The sequence below is a fragment of the Urocitellus parryii genome, chromosome 12 (genome assembly GCF_045843805.1).
Source record: "Urocitellus parryii isolate mUroPar1 chromosome 12, mUroPar1.hap1, whole genome shotgun sequence".
NCBI lineage: Eukaryota > Metazoa > Chordata > Mammalia > Rodentia > Sciuridae > Urocitellus > Urocitellus parryii.
In genome coordinates, this window is record NC_135542.1 from 24,648,140 (window position 1) to 24,675,095 (window position 26,956).

Sequence of the window (26,956 nt, forward strand, 5' to 3'; positions counted from 1 at the left end):
ATATATATAATATATATATATATATATATATATATATATATATATATATATATATAGGCATTTTAGGACAACCTTAAATGACCAATTGCAACTAAGGTCTTCAGGGAAGGAGTGTAGATACAGACTAAAGGCATAGAAAACATATTCAGTGAACTCACATCAGAAAAAAAAATCCTTAATTGTGGAAATAAGATGAACATCAGGCACAGAAAGCATTTAGAAGGCCAAATACACATGGTCAAAAAGAAACTGTCCACATTATATTTTTTTAAATGCCAAAATTTAGGGCAAAGAAAGATTTTTACAGATTCAAGAGAGAAGCACCAAGTCATTGGTAAAAGGTAACACATCTGGGCCAGCAGGACATGCAAGAATATATTTCAAGCACTAAAACAGAAATACTAAAGTGGCACCTCCTCATTCACAAATACATCTTCATTAAGCTTCCCCACATACCCTCACCATAATTGTTCTTCTTTAAAGTATATCAGCAAAAATCTCTACAAAATGGCTCAAATGTGGTTAGACTCCCTATTTCCTATTGATCTATTCTGACTTGCAGAAACTGAATTTACCCCTGGATTTAATGAATGCACTCTGCTTTTGCGGTATAATCTGTAAAATCCCTGACAGTTATAAGAAATGAGACAATAGTTAACTTATGAGAACTCACAGAAAAAAATAACTTTCATGTAGACCCCCGCAAAAATGTATACTTTTAAGCTCCCCTCTCCACACCATTGGGTATAAAGCTCAACAAATGTCTAGACCAAGCATTCAGGGAGATAATTTGTTTTAGATGAAAGCTCCCTCTGGAGAGGCTGCAGACAATAAACCTGCTTCCTGGTAATTCCTCTGGTGTCCAGTCTCATCTGTCTTACTTCAGTACTGCCAGTCTAAACTGTTTTCTACATCAAAGTTTTTCTTCAGAAATAAAGACCTTTCAAGACAAGAATAAACTAAAATAAACTATGACAAGTAAGTGTAGAAGATTCATAATGGAATTCTATCACAAGAAGAAGATTAAAATAAATCATGGAGAATACAAAAGAATGAATGTAACTGATGACTGGATAAGCAAATGGGAATTAAGAGTGAATCCTCTATTATAAAAAGCACACTTCATTATTTTAACACTGGATTCACATTGTGTTAATTGTCAACTTAAAAGATATAGACTGAAATACTCAATTAACAAAAAAGTCCCAAATGTGTGTTGTCTACAAGAAACACACCTGACTTGCAAAGTTGTTCAAAGAATAAAAGTGAAAGAATAGAGAAGTATTCCATGTAAAAAGAAGCCAAAAAAGTAGTAGCTATTTGCAAATATGATAAAGGTGACTTCAAGCAACAATTACTCAAAGGTATCAAAGAAGGTCACTACATACTGCTAATGTGAAAAATCCCACAAGAAGAAAAATAGCTGTAAATATTTAAACGTGAAAGGCAATGCCACCAATTTTATAAAATAATAAGTATTCCACCTAAAGGGACAGATAGGGACCAATAAAAAACTTAAGTGTAAGTGATATTAATACTAATATCACCAGTGACTGGTTAGGTGGTCAAAACATCAATAACTTTCCTACATATCACTTTTACTTTATATCATGTCAACTTAATAGTTGTCTACACACATCACAATGGATTGCTATTAGAAAAAAAACACATAGAGCCTTTTTAACAAGTGGGTCTGGGAAAAAATAGATACACACATGAAGATGAAAAGTCAACTTAAGAGTGGATCAAATATTTAGGAATTACACAAGAAAATCTACAACTACTGGATAAAATTGTAAGCTGAACTTTTCAACATATTATCACAAGCATCAATTACTCTAACAAAACTCCTAAAGCATAAAATATAAATCCAAGATTCAATACCTAGGATGGCATAAAATTAAAAACTTCTGAACACTAAAGGAAACAAATAAGAACATGAAGACAGAGCCTGCAGAATGGGAGAACTTTGCCACCTGATCCACAAATGTGGGTTAATATCCAGAATATACAAAGAACTCAAAAACTTATTGCAAACAATTAATAACTCAGAGAATAAATTGAAAGAAAAAACTAAAGGGATCTTTCTTAAAAGAATTACAAATGAATAATAAATATATTTTAAAATGTTCAACATCTCCAGCAGTTTGGGAAATACAAATAATAATTATATTGAGATTTTATCTCACTCTCTTCAGAATGACAATTATCAAAAACACAAGTAATAGTAAATGTTGATGAGGATGCAGAAGAAAGGTACACTCGTACATTGTTGGTGAGACTGCAAATTAGCACAAACACCCTGGAAATCAATAAAGAGATCCCTCAAAACACTAGTAATATATTATCCAACTCTTCCAGTCCTTGGTATATAGTCAAAAAATTTAATCTCAGCATATTTTAGGAATGCAGCCACATCAGATTTTATGGCAGCACAATTCAAAATAGAAAGGCTATCAAAAAGAAGCCTAGGTGCCAAGCAACAGGTTAATGTATAAAGAAAATGTGGCACATATATATAATGGAGCTCTACTCAGGAAATCATCAATAAAAAGAAATAATGGCATTTGTTAGTAAATGAATGGACCTGGATAATGTGCTGCTAAGTGAAAGTAAATATCCTGCTCAGACTCAGAAAATCAAGGGCAGAATATTTTCCTTATATTAAGAAGGTAGATAAAAATAAATGGAAAATGGGGGACTCCATAAAAATAGAAGAGAGGTCAGTGGAGTAGAGGACGGGGATTGAGAAGGATGGAGGGAGTCCCAAAGGAAGTGTGGTGAAATGTATCTAAAGAAATTTTCCTTTGTGAACTTAGTAATATTTCACACTGAATTTGACCTTTATGTATATCAATGATACACTAACTAAAACAACTACAAAAATAAATACAAGAAAGAATAGTGAAGTATAAGAAAGGTAACAGAGGCAGGAAAGGGAGAGTACTGGGGATCAAACTGGAAAAATATATACCATGCTTGTATGATTATTTCAAAATGAGCCCCAATATTATATGTGAAATAATGATATAATTAAGAAAAAGAAAAAAAAAGCGAGTAAAACTACAGAAACTACATGAACACTTGAAGAATGAATAATACAGTTGAATAATCAAAGGGATACTGATGAAATCAGGGGGGGAAAGTTTTAAATAAGCCTGAGAACCACATGAGAATAAAAACACAACATCTATACATTTATGGTATAAAGTAAAAGCAGTTCTTTTTTGTTGTTTTTTTGTTTGTTTCTTTTATTGAGACATTGTATGTATATATATAATAGTGGGGTTCATTATACCACATACAGAAATGCATATAACATATTTTGATAAATCTTGCTGCCCACTACCTTTTCTTTCCCTTCCGATGTCCCTCCACTAATCCACCAAAAGCAGTTATAGGAGGGCAGTTTTTAGCAAGGGCTACATCCATTTAAGAATCTGAGACATTTCAAATTATAAACCTTATGATGCATCCTCATGTCTAAGAAAAACTTCAGTAAATAAATTCTAAAACCAATACAAGAAAATAATTAATTAATGTCAGATAAAAATTATAGAATAGATAGTTTTTTAAAAAACATAGTAATAATAAAACAAATAGTTGATTGTTGAAAGATAAATAAAATTGATAAACCCTTGGCCAAGGGACTAATAGAAAGAGAAAGAAGATACAAATGAATAAAGCTAGAAACAAAAACAGAAATATTAAAACAGATACCACTGAAATCCAGAGGATAACTAGAGACTATTGGAAAACTTATATTTCAATGAATGAAAAAAATCTAGGTTATTTTAAAGAATAAAATTGAAACATAAATAAATCTAGAAGATACTGATGAAATATGGCCTAAAATTTTTGAATCAAAGGGATAGAGAAAAAAATAGCTCAATAACAAGAAATTAGGTTGAAGCAATAAGAACAAGCCTCCTGGACCAGAGGTTAATGCATGGCTAAATTTTATCAGATATTTCTGTTGTTAATATCCCCATTACATGTAAGAGAAAAGGAAAGATGCTTCCAAAGCAATTCTGCAAAGAATTACCCTGACTGGAAAAGTGAATATTGGATAGAACAAGGAAAAAACTAGAGAACAATATCCTTGAGGAACATAATGTATAAATACTTATAAAATCTTCACAAACCACATTCAACAACACATTACTAAATAACATACAGTGTCAGGCATGGTGGTATATGTCTATATTCTCAGAAAAGCAGCAGGTTGTTTGAGGAGCACTGTAATTTCAAAACCAGCCTGGGGAATTTAGTGAGATCTCTATCATAGTGAAAAATAAAAGGTGCTGAGGATGTGGCTCAGTGGTACAATTTTCCTGGTTTGAGTCTCTAGTCACATACAAAAAAAAAATCATAAAAGCTGTTTTTGCTCCAGGATACTTCAATACATGCAAATCAATAAAACTACTACACCACATATAGAATCAAGGGCAAAATTACATGATAATTGAAGTAGCTGCCGGAAAAGCCTTTGACAAATTCAATGGCCCTTCATAACAAAGCACCGAGAAACTATAAACAGTAGAATTTTTATTACAAGTTAATAAAGACCAAGTATTTCAAACCCAAATAGTGAAATGAAGAAGAACATTTTCTCTAAAATGAGGAAAAAGACAAGGATGCTCATTGCCACCAATCTCACTAATCATAGTACTTAAAATTTTAGAGAAGAGAAAGAAATAAAAGGGATTCAAATAGGGAAGTTAAAATGTTAAATCACTTCTATATGCAAATGATATAGTCCTATTCTTAGAAGAATATAAATGATATACCATGAAAATTCTACTTCTGATGAATAAATTCATCAGAGTAACAGGATGCAAAGTAAACATATAAAAATAAACTCTTTGTCTATAAACCATAGCAAACCTAGTGAGAATTCAGCAAGGGTAACATCTCATTCAAATAGTTTTAAAATTACCTATGAATAACCCTAAACAAGGAAGTGAATGACATTTTCAAGAAAAAAATACAGATTTATGAAAAAAGAAACTAAAGAAGACAATAGGAAGTAAAAGATCTCCTATGTTCATGGAGAGGCAGAATTAATATTGTGAAAATGGCATAGTACTTTAAATAAATTATAGATTACATGTATTCCCATTCAAATTCAAATGATATTATTCACAGAAATGGGGGAAAGAAAGAACTACTTCTAAATTTGTATGGAAGAAAAACAAAATATACTTAGACAAAGTGATAATGATCATAAGAGAAACAATGGATAAACCAAAATGCCCAATTTCAAAATAGAAAACAGAGCCACAATAATAAAAAACATGGTCCTGGTGTAAAGAAAGACCCATAGACCAATGGACAGAAGTCAGAAAGCAAACCCACACAGGTACAATCATGTGATACTAGGCAAAGACACAAAAAAACATATTTTGGAGAAATAGTAAATGACATTTTAGGAATAGTGTGGAAAAACTAGATACCTATATGTAGAAGAAGAAAACTAGATGCCTATTTTATAACACTGTACAAGAGTTTATTTAAAAAGGACTAAAGACATATGTACCAGACTAGAAGGTTTACAACTGCTAGAAGAAAATATATGGAAAACACTTCAGTATGTAGATAATGACTTCCTGATTAGAGCCCCCTACAGCTCAGAAAATAAGAGCAACAATGCATAAAAGAAGGTGCATCAAACTGAAAAATTCCTGCACAGTGAGTGAAACACAAAACAGTAAGAAGTGGTAGCCTCCAGAATTGGAGAAAAGAGTAGCTTTACTAGCTACTCTTCTGAAAGAGGTTAATAACCTGAAAATATTAATGCAAATATCTTAACACCAGAAATGCAAAAACCTTTTCAATCAATAAGCAAATGCACAGCTAGTTCTCAAAATAAGAGGTACAAATGACCAACACTTCAGTGAAAAAAAAAAAACCATACATCTTTATCAATCAGAGAAATGCAAATCAAAACAACATCAGGCTCCCATTTTCCACCAATCAAAGAAGCAATCATCAAGAAAGCAAATAATTCTGGGAAGAACTGAGGAAAAAATCTCTTATATGTGATTGGTAGGAAAATAAATTACTATATCTCTAAGGAAATCCATATGAAGGCTACTCAAAAAACTGAACATAGAGCTACTTTATTATTCAACTATACTACTCAGTACTTAATGGAAAATATTAAAGTCAGCTTACTTTAGAGATATACATATTCCCATCTTTACCATGACACTATTAATAATAGGCAATATACAGAATTAGGCTAGATGCTTGTTAATAATGAATGGATAAAGAAAATGTGATATATATGTATATATATATATATATATATATATATATATATATATATATATACACACACACACACAAGGAAGATTTCTATGCATAGAGAAAAACAAAACTAAGTTACTTAGTTACTTTTAGGAAAATGAATGAAACAGGGAAGCATAATGTTAAGTAACACAAGCCAGACTCAGAAAACAAGTATCATATATTGCTCTCATATGGAAAACTAGATGTGGAAATTTTCAACATAAAAATATATGAATTATAAATTTTATCCATCAGCATACATAAAATTGGGAATATGGAGGAAGGAATGTTGAAGATTGAATTGCGGGGGGGTATATGTATATGTATGTACAAATATGCCACCATAAAAATTCTGTATAATTAATGTGTATCAATTTTTAAAAATTGACAAACTTTTTCTAATTTTTAGAAGTTCATTTATTTTTCATTTATCATGTTCATTACCACTATTACTGGTTTGTTTAGATTTATATTTTTTTGAATAGCAGTACTATTTATATATGTATGCATATATTTATTTTATTGATTTATTTTTAGTTATATGTGACAGTAGTGTCCATTTTGATATAATTTAACAAGCATTGACCATCAATAAATTAAGTCTATATTAAGTGTTACTAAATATAAATTTCTTGAAGCTTTAATAAGAACAGAAGCAAAGAAAACATTAATTTCTTAAGCATCTAAAATATGCCACATTTATTTGCTTATTTTTCTATTCATTATAATCACAAAATGATCGTGATTATAATCCCACAACCTGCTTCCTAGTCATTCAAGGATGTCAAGAGTAAATGATAGACAAATATGACACAATGTTCTATATTTCCTGCATGTACTTCCCTTAACTTTCCTGTTTGGCCTAATACTGAGTTGCTGCTCTTATTAATTTCAATATTTCTTATTTTGAGTATCAGCTTTCTTAACTCTTTTATTCAGTCTGTACACTTAACTTTCCCTCCATAAATTAATTCTTTGTATGTATCCCCTTTTCTCAGCTTCATATTAATAAAGCTGTTCTTTTGGCTTCTTTTCTATTTCTCTCCTTCCATAAGGGCACACCAAAAAACTGTTTATTCCCACCACATTCTGTCAATGTTAATTCTATACATATACCACACCTGTTGATATCCTTGTTTTCTACTATAACCTTGTAGCCTTATTTCTTTCTAGCATGTTTGTCATGATGGAAGATGATATGTAAAAGAAAATGAAAGAATTTTCTTAAAACACATTACCTTTGAGTCAGGTTATGGAATAGAAGGACAATCATTTCTTATTCTGATTGCCTGCACAAGTGTGGTTTCAACTACTTCCTTCTTTCGACTGGCAGGATTACTGTTGTCAGGTAAGTCTCCACTCTTTTGCTTCCCAGTGTCATATTTTACTAATAATGATAAAAACAAAATAAACTGTATATAAAAATTGTGTAATTTAGAGCCAATAAGCAGCACAATTTCAGTTAGTCTTCAAATAGCTTACCATCCTTCATGGATTGTCTGGAAGCTTCAATTAATTTTCCTCCTTCTTCTGGGATATTCTAGGAAGAAAAAAAAATTATGGTATAGTAAGTGCCAAAGTTGACAAAATAACTAATGTTCTCCACTACTGCAGAGTACAATAGAATAAGCATTCTGATGTATACTCAAACTACAATTCTCTCACTAATGGGGCAAGGATTATGAGCCAAGACAGAAAGATTTCCAAAATGTCACTCCCCTTATCTCCAATTGATTTTTACACAAATACTGAAATCCATTCTACTATTTTCTTAAGCTCAGTGATGTAGAATAAAAATCATAGGCATCTTTATTTAGACCATTTTTCAAAAAGACTAATATTAGAAATTATATGTAATATTTTAATGTGTTTATGACATATTGGCATGAATTACCTCTTGAGGGGAAATTTCATAAGATATGAGCTTTTAGAGTATCTATTAAAAATATTGATTGGATTCCTAAACAGCATAAATTTTGTCTATCTTATGTGTTAAATAGCTAAAGATAAATGATTATACAAGTTTTGCTGTTTCCAACAAAAAGAGAAGTGAAAAAAAAAATCTTGTGAGGGTGATATCAAATGAATAAAAACCTCTTGGAGTTGCTAAACAAAAACATTAACTCAATAACCAAACAAAAGTGATAGAGATAGCACAATGAATAGACACTGAAGAGATGTTTTCTGCAGGGAAATATTAAGTATTAGAGTAGGTCATTGTTTTAGAAATTGATGCATGTTCTTTTTATTCCAGTACCTTCATATAATTAAATTAAAAAAAACAATAAGATATAAAACAATAAAATATTTCTCAAGAAACCAGATGGTGCTGCCAACCACATAACCATGTTTGCTTGATATAGGTAACAAAAGATAGTGGAAAGTCATTTTTTAAAAGATAGGCAAGAAGGAAGAAACTAGCAAATTTTCATCTGAAATCCAAACCTAAACTCAAGTTTGGAGCAGGCTTGGAGGATATTCTTGTTCCTACTAACACATTTATGACATTACTCTAACTTGTTTATTCTTCCTGTATAGCACCAATTAGAGATAACTTACTCAAAACTTTCACATCCCATATATTGAAAGAGAATGCAAACAAAGCATATTTTTGAATTCAGTAGACTTAATTACTAGTTATCTCATACACATTATACTACTTAGGATGTTTCAGCAAATAGACATTTATTTTATCCACATTTACTCATGTTCAACACTGTATATGACACCAGCTTTTAGAAATGGTGCATTTCTCCAGGCCAAATGAGCTCAGTTAAGTTATGAATAACACCATAATAGCATTCTAAAAGGAACACAGTATGATCTCTCTATACTTTTATCCTCAAAATAAAAATTACACTGTTCTTACTCACATAATATTTAGCTCTTCGTAACTGAAATAAAATTAAAGTCATTTCAAAAACAAAAGATGATTACATTTAACCTTATTTTAGCTGCTCCAGGATATTTGCACATACATTTTTGAGAGAGAGAGAGAGAGAGAGAGAGAGAGAGAGAGAGAGAGAAAGAATTTTAATATTTATTTTTTAGTTTTTGGCAGACAAAACATCTTTGTTTGTAAGTGGTGCTGAGGATCGAACCCTGGCTGCATGCATGCCAGGTGAGTGCGCTACCGCTTGAGCCACATCCCCAGCTCAGCACATACATTTTTAACCTGGAATAGTTAATAAAAATAGCAGTGTTTTAAACAATGAACATTTAAGTAAGTAAATTTAGATACATTTAAAATTTGAAATTTCAGAGTTTGACATAGAATTTGGATATTTTAAGACAGTATAATGAAAAAAAAATTCTGAAACTAAAGTATTACCATGCAATTATTGAGAGTTTCTGCTTCCAGTACTGGTTATTACTTTGCACACGCCATCTATTCTTCAATTAGATGAAGAGTAATTTGTACAAAATTTCATTACCTCACATTTTTTAGAATTTTTATTGGTTCTTCTCAGTTATACAGCAAAATAGAATTTACATGCTAGGATATAATTATAAAAACATAGAATATAATTTGTTCTAATTCAGGACCTAGTACTTCCTTCTGTTCTACTAATCTTTCTGCTCTTTACTTATAGTTTTTAAATTACTGTCACTTTTAGTGGAAAGACTCAAAGCATGGATATGCAAGCCCTTTTTAACACAAGTATTAAGATACAGATTTTAGATTTCTGGGCTGCCACAATTCCCAATATTACTTTATTATAAATACAGAGCCAAGGAAAGAAATAGAGAATACAGGTCTCTTCAAATGTTATAATACCAAAATATCAAGGGTCCAAGTGAAAAAAAGAAAAGTTATGTACAATGTATATTATACATTAAAAACTAAAGGCACCAGGGAAATTCCATAATTCTATAAAAATTAATTTAGGCATGAGTATTGTAAGTCATGTAAGAATGATTTAAAAACCACAGTAACGTAAACTGATCCAAAAAAATCCTTGAATAAATATTATATTTCCTCTGCACTTAGAAAGCTGTTTCTAATGATATTTTTCTGTCACTATGTATTTCCTAGCCCATTGTTCCTTCCAGCCCCCAAGACCCCCAAGTACTTGAGAGAACATTGATACAAAAAAACATTTTAAAAAATTCAACATAATTCTTTAAAATAGATTCTTAGCAAATTTTCACATAAAATGTAAGAAAAAATAGAGCTAAATTTTAAGCATTAACATTTAAAACACAAAATTCAGAACAAGAATGAGTTTTTTACAAAATATCACTTTACCTTAATACTAGCTTCATAGCTGCCCTCAACCATTGCAAAGCAGGAATCAGCTGGATGTGATTTTGTTGTTAGATCTTTAGAGCAAAAAATGTATAACAAAAATGGTGAAGTACTTTTCTTTTTAAAATAAACTCCATATAAAGTTAATGGTGTATCTTTATTGATATAATTAAAATATGACCTCCATTTTAAAAAATAGCTTATATTCACCTCTTTCCGCCTCTACTGCTGTGACTTTATAAAATATTCAATGAAGGCACTCTTAGTTACAATTCAGAGCAATAGAAAAAACATCAACATAACCTGATAATAATTTATTCTTGGAAATTTCCTATCTTGAAGGCTGAACTTAAAACCCAAGTAATGGCTGGCATTTCTTTATTTACACCTGAATTGAAACAAACCTCTGATAATAGAAGACAAGATAACAAGATGCACAGTTCCCTCTCGTGGATATCCAGGATTCGAATACTAAGCAATGTTGTTCTTCAGTATGGAAATCACCAATAATAATACACAATTTATTCCCTCTACCCACAAACAGTGCACAGAGTTCTCTGGAACTTTAAAATATTTTGAAAGTTAAAATTTGACTATACATGTTATTTAGAATACATTTGTCAGACACATTGGAATAAATTATAAAATTGATTTTTCCTGAATAGGTCCGACTTTATTCAGGTCTTTATAAACTAGCATGCACTTTAAAACCTTTATGGGCATTCAGACACTCAAGGGGAAAGAATGCCAGAAAAGCAGAGTCTTGATGTTTGTACCTCTGTTTCCCTAATTATTATGTAAATGTCCTCCTTGCTGTGGGAATCAACTTCCCAGTCCCTCATCTGCAAAACTCAGTGGCAGTCTCCAAATTTGAAGTCTACATCCCTTGAATATGCAGAGTCCTGATACAAGGTTAAACTAAATGGAGTCTCAATCACTGGCCTGTCTAAATACCTTACCAACTACACAACTGAAGCTTTGTAATAACTTTGCCTGTCAATCACTCCTGTGCCCAGCAAGGACATCAGCAAGTTGGAAAGAAAGTGAAGGTGAATGGGAACCTGCTTTGGGCCACAGATCTATATATTCTAAGAAATTTTACTGCTGTTTCACTAGTCTCTAATCCACTCTTGCAACACGGATGAAAACAGGCAAAATACAAGCTTAGGACTTCCTCTAAATTTTGTATTAATGTGCATTTATAGAGAGCTTTTAATATTCTCTGTCCTTAATTCCTGTTTTGTGCTCATCAAACTGATCATAAACCCCAAGATTTTGGTCTCTTTTTTAAACCCTTATTCCTACCCAACACAGTGTTGTTACTCATGAGAATATCCCTTTGCTTTACTAGTTAAATTTTGATCCTGTATCACTATGTTCACTTTAAAATTCTAGTCTTGTCCTTTTTAGTTGGGATCCTATAGTCAATCTCAATCTATTATACAAAAAATTAGCCTTAAAAATAATAACCAGAAAATGTACTGAGCTCAGAATTAAGGAACTGGAGTTCAAATTTCATTGCTCTTATTGTTTGTACCCAGAAAAGCCCGTTTAATATATTTAAGTTTCAGGCTCATCCTCAAAACTATCATTTGGCCAGCATGTCAAACATATGCTAAAAGACTAGATGGTTGCTAAAATTCCTTAGAATTCTGAAATTTCTGAACTTTTGATTGTGTCAACAGAAAAAGAAATAATATTCAATTGACAAAGTAAAACAGAAACACAAAGAGAACAAAACAGAAAATACAAATAGAAATTAAATAAAAATGTATAGTCATAGAAAAAGAAAAAAGTATAAAAGTAAAAGTCTTCATAAAATGGTTAGGGGTAGTAATTGAAGACAAACTAACTGGAAAATTGGGAAGTAGAGAAATTTGAATGTCCTCTAAGGATTAATTTAATTAATACAACATTTTGTGAATAATATTATTCTTCACTTCCAGAAAAATAATTTCTCTACACCACTTGCTTGATCTTGTTTATTAGAAACCATGTGGCCATAGCTCTGTGAGATTTTCCATAAAAGCTTTGATATATTAAGAAAAAACAATTTGGTTACCAGTGGAACTGTCAATATCAGGACAAAATCTTGAACTATAACCTGGCTTCTCAGGTAAAATATAAATCAGAATTAACATAAAACTGTCTTTGACTTTCTAAATTGATGATATACAATTAGAAAATTAAAAAGTGAATATATATGCTATTTAGAGTACATGTCAGACACATTGAAATAAATTGTAAAATTGAGTTTTCCTGTATAGGTCCCACTTGGTATCAACCTGTACAGTGGAACAACACAATGGAGTTGTCAGCCAGGTAAGACTACAGTCTAAACATAGGCCTGAAACTTATTAATTATGCAAATATGGGACAAATAGTCAACTTCTATGAATGACAGTTGCTTTATTAGTAATTAAGAGGTGATAATAGCACAGGTACTTTCAAACTGCTTATAAGACAACTTTAGGAAACAAGTGTTAACAAATGAATGTGGTGTCTGTCTCAGACTAGAATACTCAACAAATCCTTTTACCTTCACTCTCCACTTAGGTAATAGTCATTTAAAAAAAAATCTATAAATTCATACCATCTTAATGAGTCATCTTTAGAACTTTCTTTCACTATTAAAGATAACAGTAAAATATATATTTTATCAAAAATGGAAATATAAAATATTAAACGTTTATGACTCTGATGTTTTGTTATAAAATATTCCTCCAGGCCCATTCTTGGAGAAATTTTTAGAAATAATATTAATTGTATTTCTGACAGGTAAGTAAAGAATGCATTAACAACTCCTATGTCTCCCACTTTGTACTTATCAAATGCATTGAATAATCATGGGAATTATAAGTTTGATACTTAAAAGTAAATCATTGGTCCCATAACCATAATCCTTACCAAAAACTGCAAAAATGAAAGAAAACTTTATCATTATAACATAAAGTAGCATAAAGATATAAATGTCAAACTAGGAGAGACATGATGGTGGATTAGCAGGAAGTGGCTTTTCCCACAGCTTCACCACATGGGACTCAGAGAGTAAGAAAAGTATTTCTCTGTGAGGTGGGTGATAAAAGCATGCCACTGATACTCAACATTTTTTTTCTTTTATCCCTGAAAACTGGGGAATTTGGGGTGCATCAAAGATGAAAAACAGAACTGGAGTTTAGGTTTTGATGTGAGTGGGGGAAATCAGTACACGAGGACAGAAAAGACTGAAAAGTGCTGCAGACAAGGGGCTAGGGTTGTGGCTCAGTGGTAGAGAGTCTGTCTAGCATGCATGAGGCACTGGGTTCAATCCTCAGCACCATTTAAAAATAAAATAAAAATACTGTGTCCACCTAAAATTAAAAAATATAATAATAAGAAGAATAAAAGTGCTGTAGACAGTCTTGGAATGAAGAATCTGGGAACAAAGGGTCAAGCCTGCCCTGGGAGGACCCAAGCTACTCTATTATTTAATCTGTGTCATGAAAGTCACCACAGGTCTGCCTGCTATGTATAGGAAGCTGAAGCTGGAGACATATTTAAACATTTGTAATATGGTGGCACCAACTCAGACTTGGAACTTAGATTGATGTGTTGAGGCTTAGTCTGATACATAAATCTGCAGACACTAGCCACAAGACTTAAACTGAGCCTAGCAAATCACGAGAATTTATGCCTTGGACAGTATTTTTTTCTGGGGGTATTGCAAGTCAGATGAGCCAAAGAAAGCCTGTCCTCCTCTCTTCCTTTGATACAGCAGTTTCCAAGACCAGTGTCAGTGGCTTCAAAATCTCAATGACCAGGAGTGATGGAGCTTGGTGCTTGGGGGCAGACCTTAGGAGGTCAGAAAGAACAGTACCCTGGGAAAACAGAACTGGTAAAGGACTGGCCTCCCTGTCCCATGAATATAGCCCTGGGGAAAAGAGTGGGGTATAGTCCTAGGTGTGCATTGATTTATTTATGCCCAATAACTCCCCATGCAAAGACTGGACCTCACTGCCTCCCCTGAGAACATCTTGTAGAACCTAGCATAACTTATATCCTGGGGGTGGAGCTGACAGCACCTCTCACAGTTTCACATACCATCCCATTGAGAAGAGAAACTGAGAGATGGAAAGACACTTTAGAACAGACAACAAGCACATACTCTCAGTAACAAACTTGTTTTTTTTTTCTTTTTAGTTTTTCTATGTGTACTGATGGATACATGATGGTCATTTATATACTTGTATATGTACATATTTGTTTATGATTTCTCATTTGAACAATTCTTAAACAGTTATTTTTTCTTACTCTTTTGTTGAGGGTTAAAGTTTTCAATTAGCATATTTTGGATTGACTTTATATTCTGTTTCAAAACTTTTATTTCATTTTGTTTCTATTTCTCTCTTTTCTCTTACAGTCAAATTCCATTATTCTCTCTTTACTCTTTATTTCTTTTACTTTTTTCTCCTTCTTGCTCATAAACAATATGTCCTGTATCACTTCTGCATCTGCCCTATCTACATCTTGAAACTACTAATCATTTTCTATCACCATTGCTTCTTTCCTCATAATGAACTCTAATTTTAATTTCTCTCAGCACTCTTGGTTTATAAAACACCACACTCCACCACTAATGCTAAAGCAACAATTAATACAACTGAAGCTATAGAAAACACCTCTTTTTTATTTTATAAAAATATAAATAATGATTACTTACTGTCTTTACTGATATAAATTGATCCAGTTTTGTTTATTGTGCCAATTAACTTTGTGTGAAAATAAAAATTAAGTATGCAATTTAGTTCTATATATTTTATGCACAACTGGTTGCAATTATTTGCTCCCCCCATCTCTGAGCCATAGGATACCTATAGGATCACAAGAAATGCACAGACTAGAAGTTCTGTTACTACATATCCATTTAGATACATGAGTAGACACACAAACAATATCAACAAGCAAGGAAAAAAAGCATCCCAAACACACCAGAATGACTCAACAGCAGATTCCACAAAAACCACAGTGAAGAAAACATCAGAAAAGGAATTTTGAAAGTTTATATTTCAACTGACCTATGAGGTAAAAGATAATGTAAAAAGTAAAATCACAGAGAAGACACAAGAAGTAAAATTTCAATAAGAAAATAGAAGTTCTAAAGAAAAATTAATCAGAAGTTCTCAAAATGCAGAAATCAATAAACCAAATTAAAAATGCAATGCAAAGCATCACCAATAGATGACTTTAATCAAATGTTAAGGTTTAAGTTAAGTACAAAAATGCCATAAGATAATCAATATATTCAGAAAAGCCTGTTCACAATAATCAGCACACATTCAGGTTTAAAACACCAGTGGGACTAGTGATAGAAGGGCATTTCTTCAAAATTGTAGAAGCTGTAGTTGAGAAACTAAATGCCAATATCAAACTGAATAAAAAATTGAAACATTTTTTTCTAAAAACAAAAACAAAACAAGGAAGTAAACTTTCACCACTCCTTGAATCCCCAGCCAGAGCAAAAAAGCAAGAGAAGAAATCTAATGATATATACATAGGAAAGAAAAAATCCTGTTGCCTCTGTTTACTGATGACATGAACATTTTACTTACATGATATAAAATGCTCTATCAGAAAATGTATGGTTCTAATAACAAACCTACTAAAGGAGCTTATACAAGAACATAATCCATAAATCAATTTTAATCCTATATTGCAATAGCAAACCTGCTTCAAAACAATTGGAAAAAATGTTTCATTCAAAAACCCGAAAAAAAAAATACTTGGGAAAATATCTAACCTAGGAGATGAAAAAACTCAACAATGAAAATTATAAAATGGTGAAGAAAAACAAATTGAGGACAACCTTAGGAAGTGGACATACTTCCAATGTTCTTGAAAAAGCAAAATTATTATTATCTAAATGTTCATACTACCTTAACCAGTGAACAGACTCAGTACATTCCCAACCAAAATATCAATGACATCCTTCACAACGCAGACATTCTTCACAACACACAGACAAAACAGATTTCTTAAATTCATTTTGACACAGAAGTGACATAGAACAGCCAAACGTATCCTGAACCAGAAGACTGATGCTGAGAGGTTCACAGTACCAGATATCCAAATATGTTGCAGAGCTTTACTAAAAAGCAGCATTATATTGGCACAAAACAGACCTGAAGATAAATGAAATAGAAAACACAGACAAATCCACAAAGGTGACCTGATAAGCAACAAAGCTGCCAAAAATATATGCTGGAGAAAAGAGAGACTATTTTTGTTATGGCTAATATTCCAGTGTGTGCGTGTGTACACACACACACACTCATATATAAAGAATATATATATATATATATATATATATATATATATATATTCTTTTATCTATATATATATATATTCTTTATCCATTCATCTGTTGAAGGACATTACTCTTCATTATTGGATTAAATATCAGGTCCCTCTTGTTCAAAAGTTAATTTTAAGTTTTTTGTAAAATACATAATAATCAACAAGGTAAGTTGAAAGTGTTACCATAAAAGAGACATAAAAAAGTGTAATAACAGGTATTGGATTTCTTAATCCCAGTTTGGGGTTATAGTACCACAAAAGATGCATTTTTATATCTTTATTTTATTTATATGTGGTGTTAAGGATTGAACCTAATACCTCACTCATGCTAGGCAAGCACTGTACTGCTGAGCTATAGCCCCAGCCCCAAAATATACAAATTGAAAGAAGAATAGTTTATATATAGTTTACTGTAAGCCAATTGTAGGTATACTTGTTATATTCTATGAAGATAAATCGTATTATAAATGAATTCATAAATTTGAATGTAAACCATATGTCTTTAAAACTTTTTTGACTTGAAAATATCTTTTTAACTGGGGAGGATCTATAATAGTGCAAAAAACTCACCATAAACATGTCAATTTACCAAAGCATTTCAAAAATTTTTTTTCTGTAGTATCTAAAAGATTTTCTAGCAACAGAAACTTATCAAATAACAAAATAGTCTTTTATTATTGACTTTCAATTATGTATGTTTTAGACAAGATTAAAGGAGAAATTAAAAATGTTAAACTAGAAAATCTTCAGAGAGCATTGAATTTTTAAGGATACTAAATCAGCATAGAAATAGCCAGAGCATAAAAAGACATTTTTGTTTTCTTTCAAAAATCAATTAAAATGTAACCATATTTAACTTCAGATATACCTTGAAAGAAGACGAGGTAAAGAGAAAAAAATGATGATATGCTACATGAAAAAAATAATAACCCGTTAAAAGAAAAAGAAACAGAATATAACAAAGAGGATCAAGTGAGAAAGCAAGCTGAAATCTCTGTTTGTACAATAGGTACAGAATTCGAGACTTCAAGAAATCATTTTAATCAGGTAAATGGATTTTAAGTAAAGTTTCAAATTTTTACTTTATTTCATCCACATTATTTATTAAATCCCTTTAACTTACTGTATGTGGCCATGCTCATTTAATGATGGCAATGTGGTCTGAGGAATGTGCTGTTTGGCAATTTCACCAACATGCAGTCATCAGGTGTGTGTACATCCACACACTTCAGACATCTCCCACAATGTCAGGAAATACAGACTTACAGGAACTCCATTTACATGCAGTCTGCTGTTTCTCAAAGCATTGATATGTGGTGTGTGAACTACTATTTTGATTTAAAACACAATGTTTTCTGATTCTAAATTTAAATGATGACATTCATGACAAAACTAGTTACAGCAAATCCTAGCATCTTGTAGATGTTCAGCATTTGTTTCCTAAATGAAGAAGTTTAGTTTAATCACTGATATAAATTCCAATTTAGGGTTTTTTTATGTTAAGATACAGACTAAATAGTTATGCAACTAGTTAAAACATTTTTTAGAAAGTGTTTCACAATTACATTTCTGTCTGTATTTAAGAAATGTTTTCTCTTACCCAAATTTATCTGTCATTTGTGCAATTGAAATATAAGACATTTACTCATAAAGAATAAACACTGCCTTTTAGAATTATTTTTTAGTCTTGAAGCTACCACTCTTAAATTTAGCTTTTAGACTTCTATCACCTACTGATATACAGCCAAAATCTTGCTGAAATAAATTTGTAGATTTTAGCAGAGCAAACTGAAACCTACAGACAATATCAATGAGACCAGAATGCCAGAATTTACTATATGAAATTTCAGTAATACATCTTTGCAAACAAAACATAGTTGAACAATAACTATTGATCATGGGAAAGTGTAGAGTGTTTTAAATCCATATATTTATAACCATAATGTACATACTTTGGAGGTAAGGGTGGCATTTTTTGTCCCATTGAATTAAGTAATGTTCTTAATTTTAACTCTATTTCTCTACAGCAATCCCATGATGACTTTTAGCATAGCCATATAAAGAGAACAGACTTTTAATATTTTCCACAGGAATAGATGATTTTTCAATGATCTCAAAACCATTGCTTCTAATAGTAGATCTTCTATTTTGGGAATATGACTTCACTCTCTTGTTAAACATGACCTATATTCACATATGAATACCTTACCAATTTTATGTGAACATAGGAATGTAATATCAGATTCATTCTACTGTCTCTCCCCTCCTCTCTCAGCCCTTTATTCCTTTTTGTATAATCCATCAAACTTCTATTCTTTCCTCCCCCACTGTAATGTGTGTTAGCATCCACATATTAAGGAGAATATTTAGACTTTAGTTTTGGAGGACTGGATTATTTCACTTGGCATGATAGTCTCCAGTTACATCCATTTACTGGCAAATGCTACAGTTTCATTCTTCATGTCTGAGTCCATTTTGTATATATGACACATTTTCTATATCCATTCATCTGTTGAAAGGCACCTAGGTTGGTTCCACAGCTTAGCTTTTGTGAGTAGCTGCAATAAATACTAATGTGGCTGTGTCACTATAGTATCATTTGAGTATACACTGAGGAGCAGAATAACTGGGTCAAATGGATGCTCCATTCCAGGTTTTCTGAGAAATCTCTATACTGCTTTCCTGAGGGATTGCTTGGTGCAATGTATGAGTGAATCTTCCCCACATTCTCACCAATATTTATTGTTATGTGCATTATTTATATTTATCATTTTAACTAGAGTGAGGTGGAATCTCAGTGTAGTTTTAATTTCCTTTTTTCTAATTGCTAAAGATGTTGAACATTTTTTTTCATATACTTGTTAATTGTTTGCACATCTTTTCTTTGAAGTGCCTGCTCAGTTCTTTTGTTCCTTTATTAATTGGGTTATTTGTTGTTATTTTTTGTGGGGTGTCTTTGTGTGTGCGTGTGTTAATTTTCTGAGTTGTTTATATATTCGGGAGATTAATGCTCTATCTGAGGTGTCAGTGACAAAGATTCTCTCCCATTCTGTAGGCTGTCTACTCACATTCTTGAGAGTTTTCCTTTGCTGTAAAGATACCACCCAATTTATTGATTCTTTATCTTATTTCTTCTGCTTCAGAGTCCTTTTGAAGAGTTCAGTTCCTACACCGACATGATGGAACACTGGGCCTGTCTTGTATTGTAATAGGCCTAGGGTCTCTAGTCTAATGTCTAGGTCCTTGATACACTTTGTGTTGAGTTTGGTGTGGGGTGAGGAATAAGGGTTATATTTCTCCTACTAGATATGGGTCTTAAGTTTTCCCAGCACTATTAGTTAAAGAACCTGTCCTTTTCCCAATGCATGATTTATAGTGTGTTTGTCTAGTATTAGATAACTGTATATATGTGGATTTTCTCTGTGGCTTCTCTTCTGTTCTGCAAAGTTTTTTTTTTTTTTTTTTTTTTTTTTACATTGGCAAACTAACTAATCACTTAATCTATTTTTTTTATCCTGATGTAATGAAGATTTTTTCAATCCTTAATTATTTTAATAACCAGGAATTGAACCAGGGTGGTCAACCACTGAGATGCATCCCCAGCCATTTATTTATTTATTTATTTATTTATTTATTTATTTATTTATAAATGAGTCAGTGTCTCGCTGAATTGCTGAAGACTGGCTTTGAACCTGTGATCCTCCTGCCTCAGTCTCCCGAGACACTGGTATTATAGGCATATGCCCCTGAACCTGGCAGTTCTTAATTCTTTAAGTTGTAATTTTCTAATACTCTCATAGATCCATTTTCTTGAATTAACTTTTAAACTCTTGGAAATTTATATTTCTACAAGCTCAGAAATTTACATCTAATTTTTCTTCAGTGAGGTATCTATTTATTGAAACACTTTCACCATATAAACACTTTCACCATATAAGAGGTTATTCTTTCATTTCAGTAAAAATTATGAAATATAATTTTATTGAATGCTAGTTAAATGCATCCTTGGTTTTACTTAAGTTTCTTCTAGTGTTGGGACAGATAACAAGCTATTGCATAAATATCACAGGCATAAGGATGAAGTTTATGAAGAGACTGGCAATGGACACAATAAAATATCAGAACCAGGAAAAGAAGTGCTTTGAGGATACTGAAATTTTAAGAGAAAAGAATATCAGCCTTCCATGGTAACACAAATTGAATGAGGAAACACATATGGAAATATTCCAGGACAATGAACAGTTGGATATTTGGAAAGCTCAGAGTACAGTGCAAAATTTCACACTGAGAGTGAAAAATAAATCATAGAAAGACCAGGAACAGAAGCCAAATCACACCTTGCCAGACTTGGTGCTGCTTTACACCATCATGGTGAAAGTCCAAAACCAAAAATAAGTCTAGACTTGCTTTTCAGAGAACAAGAGATAAAGACATTAGTTCACAGGAAGAAAAGAATATTGATGTATCTAACCTAGAAGTTAGTAGTGAGATTCCTTCCCAACAGGTTCCAAAGCCTGAAATAAAAACAAGTGACCTAGAAAACAAGCTGTGTCAGATAAGAGGTACACTGAGAGAAATGACTTTGGCTACAGAACAGGTAAACAGACACCTAAAACAAACATAGTGCCAACTGAAGGGGATGGAACACGGGTATCAAAATGAACAAACAAAAAGGAATGAATACCTCAGAAAGCAGGAAGCTTCTAGAGAAAATGTATCTAAACTACAAAGTGAAACTACATTGCATGAAGACCAATTGCATGACTATCAGAACAAAGGTGACAATAGAAAGATGGAGTTATTAATATCCAAATTCAATTTTTTGATGTTATAAGAAAACTTCAAGCTCAGAATGAAAGATATCATCTCATGCTGAAAAACAAATATTTGGAATTAATCAAAGAAACTAATCATTTAAAAGAACAACTAGATCAATATGGAAAAGAGAAAGCAGAAGAAGTAAGTATCAAGCAAGCTAACTGAATAAAGGGTCTTCAAAGGAATATTCAAAGAGATATCTGCTTATGGTTAAATGTTGAATCTTGATGAATATAAAAATGTAGATATTATTAACTGTGTTTTCTATATCACCACAGAAGCAGAACCTGTTTTACAGCAAATATAATTTAAACCTCATTAGCAGCACAACCAATCTGTGTTTGGAGTGCTAAGTCTTCCAATTACTCTGCTCTGATTCTTACACACTGTGTACATATTTTAAAATAACTATAGGTACTCATGTGCCAACTGAACACAAAAGACTTAGATAAAATGGATTTTTATATTTAAAAAGTAGGAAATTTTTAAAACTTGGGCCTGACAGATCCCTCAATTTAAGAAATTATGTTTCTTATAAAGATTTAAGAGATTGCGTTACAGATTTTTTGTAGAAGTATATGCTGACATTAGTAATATGATATCAATAATGCTGAAACAATATCTAATTTTGGTGCTGTTAATTCAACCCAAAGTTTACATATGCTCTACCAATGAGCTACATCCCATCACTGAATAACAATTTTAATGTGTTCTCGTTGCCATAAGTTAAGATCACAATGAAATAGATAATGGAAATGCTCATATCTAGTTTCAATTAAATTAGTTACTTTGACATTTCATTCCAGATTTCCCAATTGAACTGAAATGTAGATGCTGTATTTTGTAACAAACTTTCTTCACTATATTTTTTATATATTTCTAATTGGTAAATTTATTTTGGGTCATTTCAATTCAACTTAAATCTGAAAATAACTCTCCTGATATATATATATATATTTTGTTTTCATTCATGATTTGTACACCTCTTTAAAACCATCTATTTGTTATTATCATAAATTGGGACTAATGTGATGAATTGCAGCAAAACCGCAGTTGATTTCATCTGTAATTTATTGCATATATCCATGATAACTTGCCAATAGTTTTCTTCATTTCATGGCCCAAATCCTATTCTGAAAGTTACATAGTGTCTTTAACTACAAAGATAATTGTAGCCATCTAAAGTTTATTAATTTGTCGCTGAACCCCCATGTCCAGACTAATGAGGGTGGCAGGGTTTATGTACAGTAGGAGTGGTGTGAGAACCAGTGAGAATTCTAGGAGATATGGACAGGCAGCGAAGTGCCTTAGGTTACCAAGTGTCTTCTTTATTCTTTGTGAAAGTATATTGGAATTATTGTAGTGAAGATTCATGAACATATATTGGAATTATTTTAGTAAAGTTCAAAGATGTGAGGATGTGGGGTATTAATTTGATCTTCTAATAAGAGAGGGATAATAAACTCTGTAGAATTCACCACCACCAATGAGACCTGTGTAAACATTTCTGATTGAGAATTCAGTAGTTTGTTAAACGTTGCGACTTTACTAAGGGCAGTATGTAGAGATACAGGGTTTGACCCTGTTGTCTAAGGAATGTGATAGTTATTAGGCAGGAGTACACAACCTCTGTTTCCTTAAGGGAATTCAGAAAAAAAACAGGAGTGTTCACACATGAAAAAAGAGGATAAATTGATGTATGTAGTGATATTTTTCAGACTAAACATAATTATAAAATATTATTAATATATTTTTAAAGTGAGCTGAGTAACAAAATCATTAACAGAAATATCAGGTAGTTAGTTGTGAGACATCTTGAAAAACAACTGGCTGGTACCCTGAAATTACAGCATGTATCAGAGGTTTCACTAGAATATTTACCACATTTTCACATAAATTTAAAAGATAAAGACATTAATAAAGACATTAAGACAAATGACAAATATGTACAAAATTGAGCATGTCAACTGTAAATCTACTCCTACTTAAGTAATAAAACATGTTCTGGGATAGTAATTTCAATGAACACCTTTCTTTATATTTTCATTATAATTGATTTTATTATATTTTGGATCTTTATACTGCACTTATTTCCTTACATTTAAAATTGTACATTGAAATATTTTTCTTAAAAACCATGCATCTTTTATTAAAATATCTAGTCTCAGGAAAGCTGAGACTATTTTTCTATAACCCAGCAGCTTTTAATGCTATCTCTACTTCCATGGTACAATAAGGAAAATTAAATCAGAGGTACTATTTAATAGAATGTTTCAGAAAAATTTGTTATTTTTACTTTCATTTTTGTGCATCTATACAGAATCTGCAGGTAATTTACTAAATTATTTTTTTTAAATGTGTACAAAAGGTTTTTATGCATTTCTCAAAATACAGGTAGGTTTTAGGTTATTTTTTAATTTTTAAAAAAACTTGGGCTGTTTCTTTTAATTTTATTTTAGATACATATGAAAGCATATAAAAAATTTGATTATGTTGGGATTGATATCCAAACTAGAAAATAAAAAATGTTAGCCAAGGATTTTTTTTTCTTAGATCTCTTAAAAGATATTTATTTTTGTGATATATGTAATGCATATGACATGTAATTCACCCATTTAACATTTAAAATTCAGTGTCCCTTAGTTCATTAACAGAGATATATAACCATTTAAACAGTTGATTTTTAGAAGATTTTCATGTTTTGAAAAGAAATCTGGAACCTCTTAGCTGTCAGCTTTTTAATCCCCATACTTCCAAAGTCCTAGATATCCACCAACATATTTTTAGTAATTTATAAATGTAAAGAATAGTAATTTATCTATTTATTTTTCTTTTTTGATATGCATGACAGTAGACTGTATTTTGACATTTACATGCATGGGATATAACTTCACAATTTTATATTTGTACATAATGTGGATTTACACTGGTCATGTATTCATATGTGAATATAGGAAAGTCATGTCAGATTTATTCTACTGTTTTTCCTGTCTCCATTCTCATTCCCATCCCATTTGTCTAATCCAATGAAATTCTACTCTTTCCTCTCCCATTCTTTACTGTGTGTTAGCATCCACTTATGAGAGAAAACTTTCAGCATTTGGATTTGGGGGATTGGTATATTCCACTTAGATGATAATCTCCATTTTTATCCATTTACTGGCAAATGCCACAATTTCATTTTTTCTCACAGCTGAGTCATATTCTATTGTGGGTATATGACATATTTTTTTAAAAAATATTCTATTCAAGTGCACCTCGTTTGGTTTCATAGCTTAACTGTTGTGATTTGAGTTGCTACAGACATTGTTGTGGCTGTGTCACTGTAGTATGATAATTTTAAGGATTTTTTGTGTAAACCAAGGAGTTAGATAAGTGGGTCAAATGGAGATTACATTCCAAGATTTCTGAGGACTCTCCATACTGCTTTCCAGAGTGATTGCGCCAATATACAGTCCCATCAGCAATGTGTAAATGAACATTTTCTCCCCACTGCCGCCATCATTTATCATTACTTGTATTCTTCTAAATTGCCATTCTGACCCGAGTGAGATGGAATCTCAGAGTAGCATTTGCATTTCTCTAATTGCTAGAGATATTCAATTTTTTTTTCATATATCTGATGACCATTTGCATATGTTCTTCTGTGAAGTGCCTTTTCAGTTCCTTTGCCCATTAATTGATTAGGTTATTTGGGTTTTGCTGCTATTGTTGTTCTTTTGGTGTTAAATAATTTGAATTATTTGTATATTTTGGAGATTAATGTTCTATCTGAGGTGCACATGGCAAAGATTATCTCACATTCTGTAGGCTCTCTGTTCATATACTTGATGGTTTCCTTTGTTGTGAAAAAGATTTTAGTTTGATACAAACCCATTTATTGATCCTTTAAAAAATTAGTTGTATATAGACCACAATAACTTATTTATTTTAATGGGTGCTGAGGATCAAACCCAATTCCTCACACATGGAAGGCAAGCACTCTACCCCTGAGCTACAGTCTCAGCCCCTTGTTGATTCTTTTAAAAATATTTTTAGTTATATATTGACACAGTATCTTTATTTATTCATAAATGGTGCTGAGGATCAAACCCAAAGCCTCACACATGCTAGACAAGCACTCTACCACAGAACTATCAGCCTCCATTTATTGATTCTTGATATTACTTCTTGATTTTGGGGAATTTTGTTGAGGAAATTGGATTATAGTTCCAACTCTAAAATTACTCTGTAATGGATATTTTATACAAGTAGATTTATACAACAGTAGGTCTTTCTTTTTTACCAGCTTCTTTGACTTAGAATACTGTTTGCAGGGATCCTCTGAAGAATCCTGTTTTATGACTATATCACTGAGACAGTCATCAGCTGGTGAACTTTAAAATGCTTCCACCTCTTGGCTACACCAATAGTACATGGCTGGGAACACATATTTACAAGTTAATGTTTGGACATGTTTTTATTACCATGCCTGTTGGTGTTGTCTTCACGAATTGTGCTGATTTTACTATATCTCTGTCTTATTCATGCTGTGCTTTCTGTCTTGTCTGTTTTTATTCACTTAATCTATTTTATTCAGAGCTCACATAAAAATAAATTTTTCTTTTTCATGCACTTTCTCTGACTTTTCTATCACCAACAGAGTTTGCATCATGATTATCTTATTGAGCAATAAATTTGCTCAAGGTGAGAGTAATATCTAATATTCACACCTATTCTAGAATGAATGGAAAATATTACTGACCAATTTTTTTAACAAAATTACTATTTGATATCAACCAATAATTTTTGTTACTTGACCTGTCAAGATTTTATTGTATTTCAGTGATAAAATATAAAATTAAATGAATTTAATCCAAGAATGAATTCATCTGTAGAATGTTCATACATTTGTTAGTATTGGAAAAAATCTTCTATATAGATTTCCCCAACATTTATTAGGTAGCCAGAATAGGGATTTATAGATCTGCAATCCTTGACCAACTGAAAAGCTAATATGTTTTATGCAGATTTTTTTTTGATTTTGAAAAGTATGCAAGATACATTGGAAAAAAAGGGAGAAATCAAAAGAAGTTGGAAGAGATGTTATAAACTTCTTAAGGCACACACAGAGCACTAGAGTAGAATGAGGCCAAGGAGTATGGGGGAAAGTGACATTGAACAATGAGCAAGATGGAATTTAGAGGAGGTGCAAAAACAAGTACTTCTGGTTTTACAGGCTATCTTATTTTTCTGCAGTGTGTTATGATTCATTTAATTGTA